The 11,267-nt window shown below is 53.3% G+C and overlaps 1 long non-coding RNA gene across 1 annotated transcript; it reads left to right on the forward strand.

The window, feature by feature from the left end:
• Positions 1 to 350: 350 nt before the first annotated feature.
• Positions 351 to 10,163, forward strand: LOC130543910 (uncharacterized). The gene is made up of 3 exons (XR_008959681.1): positions 351 to 2,949; positions 3,885 to 4,173; positions 8,553 to 10,163. It is a non-coding gene; the product is annotated as an uncharacterized LOC130543910 (long non-coding RNA).
• Positions 10,164 to 11,267: the final 1,104 nt, after the last annotated feature.

Raw genomic sequence — 11,267 nt, forward strand, 5'->3', positions numbered from 1 at the left:
CTCATCAGCAAACTGATGGCTCGCATCCCACTGATTAAAGTGAATGAGACAGGAGGGCCCTTCTGCCAAGGACAACCAAGCAACCAACCATCCCATCCGGCAGCCCCAAGGCTGAGTTACCGGCGGAGGGAGTGGCTCCGGGAGGCGGGAAGAGCTGTGGGCTGGTGGCTTGTGCTCCCGAGTCGGGGCCTCTCCCGTTCTCCACTTGTCACTGGAAAAGTTGTGTGCCTTTGGGCAACTACCTTAACCATCTCATCTTGGTTTTTTTTAATGTTTATTTTTTATTTTTTATTTTTTATTTTTTTTAAAGATTTTATTTATTTATTCTACAGAGACAGCCAGCGAGAGAGGGAGCACAAGCAGGGGGAGTGGGAGAGGAAGAAGCAGGCTCATAGCGGAGGAGCCTGATGTGGGGCTCGATCCCAGAACACCGGGATCACGCCCTGAGCCGAAGGCAGACGCTTAACCGCTATGCCACCCAGGTGCCCCTAATTTTTTTTTTTTAAAGATTTCATTTATTCATTTCTACAGAGCACAAGCAGGGGGAGCGTCAGGGAGAGGGAGAAGCGGGCTCTCCACTGAGCAGAGAGCCCGATGTGGGGCTTGATCCCAGGACCTGAGTGGAAGGCAGACAATTAACCGACTGAGCCACCCAGATGCCCCAACCATCTCATCTTTAAAACGGGACCATCATGGTCCCCAGTCGTGAAGGTTAAATGTGGTAACAACATCTGTTGGGTGTTCAGCACATTCCTGACACATCGGAGAAGCTCGAAGCCTGAGCAGCACAAGGCCAGGAGCTCCCGGGGGTGGCTTTCGGGAGTTTGTTCTGCACCCGGCCCCTCCCCGTGCTCAGACACGAGGCTGTGAGCTCCGTGAGGGCGGAAATGGGTCTGTCTTACTTATCGCTGTGACTCCAGCGCTTGGAACCGTGCGTGGTAACAGAGGGTAAGTGCTCAGAAAGGTTTTTGGTTGTTGAATGCAAACAAACACTTACACTGGGGGCTCCTAGGGGCGCCTCAAAGAAGTAGAAAGTTACTCTCCTTCACGGCTGACACCAGGGGCAGGAAGGAGCTCAGGAGCGCTGGACGGGAGCCCTGCTGACTCTTTAGGGAGACTTCCGCCACAAGTGGTAGAAGGTCCTGTCTTAACTGGTTTAATAGTAAGATAATTGGTTAGGTCATTGGGCAAGAAATCTAAAGGCAGCCAGCTCCAGGGTCGGTTGCTTCAGTGGCTCAGGGACAGTGTCAGACTGTGCTTCTTCTCTGCTATTCTCTGCGTACCGGCTTGGTCTTTGGATGCTTCCCCTCAGGGTCACAAAAAGGCTGCCACCCCTCCAAGCATCTCACACAGATGTGACAATATTCCAAAGCAGGGAAGGGGTCATCTCTCCTTGTAGATCTCTTTGTAAAGTGAGGAAACCTACGGCAACAGCCCCACCGTGTCTTCTCATATCTCATTGTCCAGAGCTGACTTGCATGCCTGTTCCCCAGCCATGAGCCGCCTGGACGGGTCATCCCCGAGTAGGGGATCAGGTTGCCCTCCTAAACGGAGAAGAGAAAGTCAGCAAAGAACCATCAACATCTGTCCCCTGTACCCTAAGAATTAAACTGTGAAGGGTAGGTAAAAGGAAGGCCGTTGAATCCCAGGCAAGCATCGCGAGACAGGTGCCCCAGCCCAGAGGGGCCCATTCCTCATCAGATCGGTGGTTCTCACACAGGGACTTGGGGACGTCCACTCCCGGTGGACAGGGGCAGCAATGGTGAAGGCAGACGCTTGGTTGAAGAGCTCGTTCCCCTGGATATGACTTCCGCTCGGAACCAGGCCTCCGTGCTCCATTCCAGTGAGGCTGGGGAAGCGGTGGGGGATCCAGACCAGTCACAAACATGGTCTGTTGCACCCTCTCATTGCTCTGGCCTGGCCAGGACCCCTGAATGCTCTGGAGCATGCCAGGCTCCCCCCCCAGGGAGACCCACACTCAGGGGCTGGCCAGACCCTGGCTTCTGGGCACCGTGATGGGAAGACATGCCAAGAAAAACCAACTTCCTCAAACACGTTAATAACCACCACGCTCTGCTCCCTGATGCCCTGTGTGGCCGATGTGCTTTCCTCCTGCGGAGCGGGGCCGTTCTGACCTCCCAAGCACGTTCTGCTGCGTCAGCTCGCGATACCTGCCGCAGACCGTGCCCCTCCCGGGCAGGACAGGAGAACCCCCTCCTTTCCTGGGTCCCCTCTCCCCCCGCCCCCAGCTGCGGGACCCCTGGGTGGGGAGGCTGCCAAGAGGTGGTTGGTAAACTTGAGAGAGGTTCTTTGCCTTTTGAGACTGTTTCCTCACCTGTAAAATGGGGGTGTTAATAATAGAACATAGGGTACAGTTCCGAGAAGTGACAGTTAATACAATTACTATGATTAGTCTAATTACACGATGTGAAATCTGTACCTCGGGCTGGCTCCTGGTGAGCCCACACTCCAATCCCGCTAGACACAGCTGGACTTGCAAAGTGTTTTCTCTTGAGTGAACTCATTCCCGGAGCAGGACACCACCAGTGCTGAGGGCGTGTTTCAGTCTGAGGGGAGACAAAGCCCCAGCACTGTGTCTTTAAAGGAACTTTCTCCTAGGGCCCTGAGAAACCCTCGGGATGAGCCCTCGCAGAAGAGTCTAGAAGGAACGGAGGGGGAGGCATGTGGTTGCGTTGGCTGGGGCATCTCTAAGTGCCCAGACCTGTGCCCTGTCCAAGTCTACAAGGTTTAGAGATGCAGGGGCTCAGGTGGCCCAGCTCCCAAGGGGCGATTAAGAGGCCATTCCCTGCCTCCAGTGCATTCTCGTCTGACTGTGGAAGCAGAAAGAATCCGCTGCATTTCCAGCCTGACTTCCGTCTGAGTGCAAGGCTCCCATGGACCACCGCAGTTATGATATGCCGTGGTCTTGCTACCATTCCCATTCTTCAGGTAAGGAAACAAGAGCCTGCAGCAGACAGTGGAGGCTCTCTGCTCTGGTCCCCCCGAGCCCCCGATGCCTCTGTGCCCCCCAGCCTGGCTCTGCCTGCACCTGTACTCTCGGAGACTTGCAGGGATCCGGCAGGCACGGAGCCACAGAGCCCGGGGTTTTCGTGGCTCAGCCTCCCACGGTGACTGTCCCCGGGGACTGATGGGTGCAGGGGTCGAAAGCCCAGCTCCCTTGGCTGGAGTGAGGACAAACCGAGGGGCTGTTTCCACACCAGAGCTGCTGGGGAATTGGGAGAGGTTGGGAGAGGTCACACCTCCCAGAGCACTTCCTTAATAAATTGCTTGCACACAGACCTCGGGACCTGCTTGGGAGCCTGCCTGACCTTAGAGGCAGGAAGAGGCTGGGTCACTGGCCCACGTTCATGCAGGGAGCACAGTGGGTCTGAGCGGTGTTGGTTCAGCCCCAGAGCTCCCTCCTAGTGCTTCTGCACGTGGCCTAGCCAGGGGCCATCGGCATAGCAGCAGGTCCTAAGGTTCCAAGAAGGGCAAGCCAGACAAGGCCCGGTAGCCCGGGAGACTGCGAGCCCCTAGGTGAAGGGCGCCCTCCTCCACGGGACTATTTCGGGGAGACCTCAGCTTATGTGTGGGCATACGCATATTAACAGCACATACTGCATGTCCCCTGGGCTTGACGTGGCTGCTCTTATGGAAGGAGCACTGGACTGGGAGCCAAAGGTGCAGTTCCAGTCCTGGCTTCCCCACCTGCAGGGTGCGTGACCCCAATCGCACATTCACCTTTGCAGAGTGCTGCTTCGAGTGCATGGTGGGTAGAAACACACTGACCTCCCGTCAAGGTAGGAGCTTGTACAAGTGTAGGTGTGAGGGGGACACACTGATGAGGTCTGCCCAGCTCATTCTGCACTTGCTTTGGGGTGTAGACACGGAACATCGAATGCGAAGACTCTGTTTTCCTGGACTCGCTTCTCCTCCCCTGGGCGCCCAGAGTACCATTGTCCGCCTCTCGGATTGGCGTGCGCCAAGTCCAAACCCAAGTCAGCATGCATCCGCTCCCAAGCAGGACCCAGAAGACAGGAGCTGTCTGTGACAACTCAGACAATGTCACCGCAGGTGGGGGCTTGCACGCCAGAAACTGAGTGAACATTTGACAGCCACGGAATTTTCATGGCAAACCTCCGAGGAGGGTACGACTGTCCTCCCACTTGTCAGGTGAGAAAACTAAGGCTCACGAATCATGACAGATATGGAGGGAGAAAGAGAGGTTAGACAGGCAGGAAAGGAGGGAGTGCAGGCACTAGGTGAGATGCAGAAATGATTGTTTATGTTTAGAATACTGATTCAAGCAACTTGGATTTTGTTGTTGTGCGTGTATGTGTGTGCGTGTGTGCGTGTGTGTGTGTGCTTCTTTGTGCTGGCTTATCTCTTTCTACAAAATCACAGAAATAAATATATCCTGGTAATAGAATAAAGCCAGAACCCAGCCACCTTTCCTTCCTGCCGCTGCAAGCAGGCAAGCAGGGTGGGGGATTACAGTGTCAGAAAGCTGGCTGCAGGGGAGAAGTGTGGCCTCCCACAGTCAATTAATGGCAATAATTACACACTGTAAACAGTCTCGGATATAATTAAGGCTGGAGGCCTGGGGCTGGGCGTGCACCCTGTTGAGACTGGCATCGTCAGACATGCGGGCTGGAGTCTCAGTTCCCTCTGGGAAACATCAAAGCGCTGGTCTAGCCCTTGGGGTGGGCTGCAACCTCCTCCCCGCCGCCTCCGTGGCTCATTCTCCTAGGACAGAGCCCGCCTTCTGAGGGGAGTCGTGTTCTGGCCAGTTGCCTGGCTTAGCAGAGGGGACTGGCTCTGTCCTAGTGCTGATGCCCAGAAACAAAGCCCCTAGTGACCCCCCAGGCCCCCGAGAGAGAACCTCACCCAGGGAGGGAGGGGTGGCTTCTCCTCGGACACCAGAAACTCACTGGGTCTGAAAGTGAGCTCACTCTCCCTCTTTTTTCTCCTACGGCGCTGCTTTACCCACAGCTCCAAAATCCACTGCAGGGCTCGAACGCCGAACCTGGAGGTCCACCTTGAAGCCTCTGTCTCATCTCTGACACCCTGTCCATTCACTCATGTGTCCTCTATTTCCACAAATATTAATAGGGAGCCTCCCATGACCAGGCTCTGTGTCAGCACCAAGGATAGTCATTTCCACCTCCTGAATGTGCTCCATTCCCACCCCACCTGCCTGGCGCAAGTCCCCATTGCCTCTCACCTGGACAACCATTGCCAACTTCTCTCTGATCTCCCAGCTTCCTCCCTGAGTCCACAGGATGAGTGTAGAGGACCCACCCAAGTCTGGCTAGGTCCCTCTCTGCTTAAAACCTCCTAAGAGCTTACCATTGTCCCCATGATGGGACAAAATCCTTAGCAAGCTGCAGGATCGGGCCCCAGAAATGTCCAGTCCACCCTCTCCGCCTCTTGTACTCTGCTGCTCCAGCCACTTGGTTTCCTTTCTGCCTTCCCACTTCTGAGCATTTGCCTGGGCTGCTTCCTTTGCTTGGAATGCCCCTCTCCCCTCGCCTTCCCGCACCCAGAAAACCCCAGCTGGTCCTTTACATCCATTTCATGTCCACAGCCTTTCTTCAAAAGAACTTCTTTTGACCCTCCTGTCTGGGTAAAGCCCCCCAGTGCATGTTTTTAGGATTCCATGATGTCGCCTTTCGATAGTTTAATACTTTTGTAATTGTGTGCTTAATGTCTCCCCTCCCGACAATTGGTTGTAAATTCCGTGGTAGCAGGGCCCTGTCTGTCTCGTTTGTTGCATCTCCAGCACCTGGGATGGTGCCTTGCACATAGCAGGTCTTCCCTTTACTGAACAAATGGGTGAATAAATAAATGGTTTTTTGTTTTCCCCTGGGACCTAGAGAGGCAATATGTTGCATTTTCTACTTTCTGTTTCTTTGATCTGCCTAGAGCATTCTATTTATTTTTGGTTTGATTCTTGCCATTTGTAATTTCGAGCCTTGAAGTTTCCAGGTACCAACAGGTTTAGGGTGGTGGTGGTTAAAGATGGTTACAAATTATCTGACTTTCCTTTCATGGCGGGTTAAGTTCATGTTGCCTCCACTTGAATCTGGGCTGGTCTATGACTGGTTGGACCACTTGGGTATGGTAAGAAAGGATGCTCCGCCAGCTCTAGGCCTTGCTTATAAGAGGACACCCAGCTCTCACATCCTTCCCTGTGAAGCCCTGAGCCACTAGGAAAGGAGTCTGACTATCCTGAGGCCACCATGCTATGAAGAAGCCCAAGCTATCCACCTGGACAGTTGTGTAGAGAGAGCAAGGGAGAGATGCTGGGCCAGCTCCCAGCCAATTGAGTCAGCTCAGCCCAGGTCCTAGACACACGCATTCCCACTGTGCCCTGTCCACCTGACCCCCAGGCTGCTGGCACATGATAGCAAGTTGCCATTTGAAGCCATGGTGCTTGGGATAATTTGTTATGCAGTGGTAGACAAGCAGAACAGGGGCTCCTCAGCTTTGACAGAGAAGACAATACTTCCAGACATTTAAATAATGTCACATCTGCCCCCACTCATCACATTTGTAAATCCTCCCACGGGAGAGCTTGCTCTTCTAAAGCACTCCTCTAAGTAAAAACAAACAGATAAACAGCATATCCGTGGGTTTCTGACTTATGGGACAGGAACATTCTTTTGGTTTTGTGTTTTGGAGAGCCTTTCCTTGTGGTCTTTAATTTTTCCAAAACAGACTCTCAGCTGGTTCTCATTATCCATGTGACTGCTGGAAAATTCTAATCCCTAATGTAAGACCTATATTTTCAAGGACAGCAATCAAGAAAACTGTGTTCAGGAGGAATGGAGCGTTCTGGATTGTGTGCATATGGGGGGTGGTGTGGGGAGAGTGCTCTGAGACCAGAAAACCTACCATTTCTTTCCAGCGCATGGTCCCAGCCTGGAGCTCACCTTCTATGGGAGGAAGCTGGAGGTGAGATCAGATGGGGATGGAGGTGGAATTATTTTAATGGTTGAAGGCTTTGTCTTTTCTACCAAAGCAAAGGACCCCCATTCTGGTCATCTATTGCCATGATACGTCTCTTAGCCGAACAGAAGTGGTCCCTCCCTTGAAGCTGGGCTATGAGGGTCTCGTCTGCAGGTGGGAAGACCCTGGGGACTTGTGGCCCACAGCTCCTTCCATGGAGATGCATCGAAGGCCTATGGGCCAGCTGCACAACGTCTCGGGATCTAATACTTGCCAGCAGCTTCCACAGGGCTCCCGTTGACACCTTTCTCAGACTGAGTCCCTAAGAGAACATCTGTAGGCAGGAACATTTTGGGCATCAGGCAGATATCACCTAGTGGAGGAGACATTCCATCTCCCTCCTGGTAGAACGGTTGTTTCCTTCAGGGGAGAGCAGTCAGCTGCTGGGTCAGTGAAAACAGTCAAGAGCGGGAGAGGGACTCTAGAGAGGAAATGAGAGACTGAAGAAGAGGGCTTGGGTGAACCCTAAAATACTGGGGTGAGGGACAACCTGGCTTTTTAGGAGAGAGCAGAGGTGGGAGAGTGTGTGCTGGGGTCCCCACAAGGGACCAGGCTGAGCCTGGGGTGGAGAAGGAGAGGAGAGAACCATAGTCAGAGTGGCCCAGGAGGGTCCCAGGGGGAGGATGGGTGACCAGTGGATCAAGCAGGACATAAGGGCTTGATGTGTTCAGAGGTGCCAGAAGGCTGACCCACTGTCATGAGAATGTTCCAGACCCTTTGGTTTTACACCCTGCTGCCCACCCAGCAGCTCAGGCCATCTTGTCTTTCCCTCTGTGCTTTAAATCCCATAGCAGCTTCCAGTGCTCCCGAGAGAGACACTGCCTTCTCTCTGCTGCCCTCACTGTAATCCACGCTGATCTGCCCCAGGCGCAGAGTGGGCTCTGGCTTCTCCAACTCAGAGAGGCCTTCTCTGACCCCTCCCTCACATCATATGCAAAAAGCAATTCTAAGAGTATTTGTAAATCTAAATGTAAAGTCAAAAGTACGAGGCTTTGAGACAGAAACATAGGAAGTGACCTTTATGCCCTGGGGTAGGCAAAGAATTCTGAAGCAGGACACAAAAAGCATTGGTTGAAAAGGAAAGATTGCTAAACTCTTTTAAAATAAAATAAAAATTAAGAACATCTCTGCAGCCAGAGAAACCAACAAGAAAGTAACCGGTAGTCCACAGGGTAGGACGGGATATTCACAGCATAGATGTTCAATGAGGACTCGGGTATTCAGAATATACAAAGAACTCCTGCAAAGGAGTAAGAAAAAGGGAACCCACGAGAAAGAGGGCACTCCACATAAGGGAACATTCCAGCTGCCAGTCAACACATCAGAGGGGATCCACCTCATTACTCATTAGGATAATGCAAAATAAAGGCAGAGTAACATACGACACACACCCACCAGAATTACTAAAACTTAAAGCTCAGGCAACACCAGGGGTGGGGCTAAAAGGTGGAGTAACTGCTTGTGGTGTGAGTGCGAACCAGATTTGACACTGACAGATGCTTTGGCAGCATGTGGAAAAGCCGAACGTATTTATCCCTTAGGGTCTATCAGTTCTGATCCTGGGCAGAGACCCAACGGAGAGATGTACACGTGTGCACAAGAGCCACGCACAAGAAGTTCACCCCGGCACTATTCACAACAGCCTCGCGCTGGCAGCAGCGCGGTGTGTGCCCCTGTGGAAAGGGTGCGTCACGGTGTCCTTCGTACCGCGGAACCGTGCTCACATCCAGCCACACGGAGGAATCTCGCACACTGGGAGTTACGTGGAAGTAACCAGACAGGGGAGTGCACCTGCAGTATGACTCCGTCTACGTTCAGTTCAAGAAGGGACAAGACACGTCCATGGGGACAGATGTGGGGGGGAGACTGGGATGGGGTGGGGGGCTTCTTGGGCTGGAACTGGTCTTCACGGCGTGGTCACTTTGCAAAGGCTCACAGAGCCCAACGCTTCCTTCTGGTTTGTGTGCTTTTCCAAATGTGAGTTCTACTTCGATCAAAGTTTACCTAAAAAAATCACCCAAAAGAAAGAAAGCAGACCTAGTCTTCAGCCACTCACTCTCCTGAGAACCCATTTTATTTTCCTCGAGTACCTATGAGAGGGAGTCACAAGCATGTTTGGGGACTCAGTGTTGTGAGTTCACAGTGTACTTTGCCGCTAAGACTCTGTGTGACTTTGGGCGAGTTACTTAGGGTATCTGTGCCTCTGACAATCATCTGTGAAGTGACCGTGATGCTCATGGCAGATGGGACTTGCCTCATGGGCGGTTGCGAGGCTTGACTGAGTTAATATGTCGAGAGACAGCGTGAACTTGGACCTGGACTCGTGCACAGATTTCTATGGGCATCGGAGTACTTCCTGTCCTCGGGGATTAGCCGTTGATGTAACGTCCGTCTCCCTGGCTGACGGGCAAGCTTCGAGGTGGCAGGGGTCTTGCCCGTTTTCCTAGGATGCTGCTGGACCAGGTATTTAATAAATATTCATCAAATGACTGAGCAGGGTGTCAGGGGACCCTTGAGGCAGAGCAGCCCCTGAACAAGCAGGAAAGGAGGCATTTTGGGCACATGAGCTGATGGAAAGTCAATGTGGCCTCCGGTGGAAGGGGGACCATCTGGGACCCCTTACTTGTCCAGTGTCCAGAAGGGGGCTGCTCCCCAAAGAACCACACTTATGATCAACGGGAACCTTGGGAGGGAAGGGGAGACAAGGGGCACATATGGCTATGCCAGCACCCTCTCCCTGCTTCCCTGGGACCCTGAGCCCCCAGAACAAAATAAAGCCTCCAGTGTCTCTCCCGCCACAGTGGCTGTAGCACTTTCTTTCAAGTTATGCCAGGATCACCAAAGACCAGAAACATGTTCTCTGGAGGCATTGAACCAGACGCAAAGTCTCCCCTGCACCCCCCTCGCAGCTCCTTAGAGCTGAGACCCCAGCTTAGAGGAGCAGGGTCCCCGGACCCCAGCCCTGCCGGGGAGCAGGTGGAGGCCAGGCGGCTGGATTTGCCCGGGGGGCGATCGGGGCTGGTGCGGATGTGCGCCCACCGTTCCCAGTGAGCTCTGTTTGACAGGACGTAATAAAACATCTTTTAATCTTTGTCACTGTGGGTAGGCGGAGAGGCCAAAAGTCTCCATGTTTTAAAGGGAAATTTTAATTAGTATGTAAATTCGACTCACGGCATTAAAATGTCATTTGCTAAGTAAATGTTGCCGCGCTCTGAGTTCAGGTATTTATTTGATCCTGTCCTGCCAAGGTGCCTTTGTGGGTTTCCCGAGTGTGTAATAACAGCATTTCAAAAACAAAATGAAATTCTCCCTCTGTTACAATGCACCCGGGTTACGGCTTCACCGTCGGCGATGTGACTGGAATATTTTAAGGGAGCAGCGGCGGCTCGGGCAGCCGCATGCGTGTCCCCTCCTTCCTGTCTGTCCGAGGCAGCCTCCAGGGGCTGCGAAGGAGACCCTCGCATCCCTGAGTCCAGACCCTCAGTGCTGGCTGGGGGCCTCGGTGGTGCCTGCCAGCCCCCTACGGAGGGGCAGATGGCAGGAGCGTCTAGGCTCTCGGATTGGAACACCCACCGAGGAAGCAGCGGAAGAACAGCACGGGGGGCCACGCTTTCCTTAATTCCAAGATAAACGATGGTTTACTGCTAGGGACCCAAAGAGCAGGAGCTGACTGTCCAGCCCTCAATGCACTGGAATTTCGCCTGACAGTGATCCGTCATCCTCTGAATGTTAACGAAGCATCACTAAGCCATCCCCGTGCGCATGTGTGCGTGCATGAGTGTGCAGGAGTGTGCAGGCAGCTCTGCAGCTCCAAGCTGCCTGCCTCCCACAGCAGGAAACCGTTCAGCTCCCAGCCCTGTCTAGACAGCGAGTGGGCCAGCCTTGAGCCTACTCTGTGTGTGTGTACGTGTGTGTGTTTACATATGTGTTTATGTGTGTATGCACGTGTGTGCATGTGTGTTGGGGGTTGTTCTGAAAATAACTTTCAGATGCACAAACCGAGGCCAGGGGAGGTGGTACCACTGGCCTACGGTCCCCAACGCTCCTCCTCCTCGAACCCAGCCCTGTTCTCTGGTGTGAGTTGAGGGGATGAATTGGGAGGCATGTTCAGGAGCCTGGGAGAGGCTGGGACGGAAGTGCCCATGAGTGAGTTGGTTCTCATGCTGCCTGGGCCACTCCCCAGTTATGAACCCCGCCCCTCAGGCTGCTACCCGACTCCCATCTTCTCCAAGTCAGAAAATGGCACCACAGGTCAG

This window comes from Ursus arctos, unplaced genomic scaffold (genome assembly GCF_023065955.2).
Source record: "Ursus arctos isolate Adak ecotype North America unplaced genomic scaffold, UrsArc2.0 scaffold_16, whole genome shotgun sequence".
In the NCBI taxonomy this organism is placed as follows: domain Eukaryota; kingdom Metazoa; phylum Chordata; class Mammalia; order Carnivora; family Ursidae; genus Ursus; species Ursus arctos.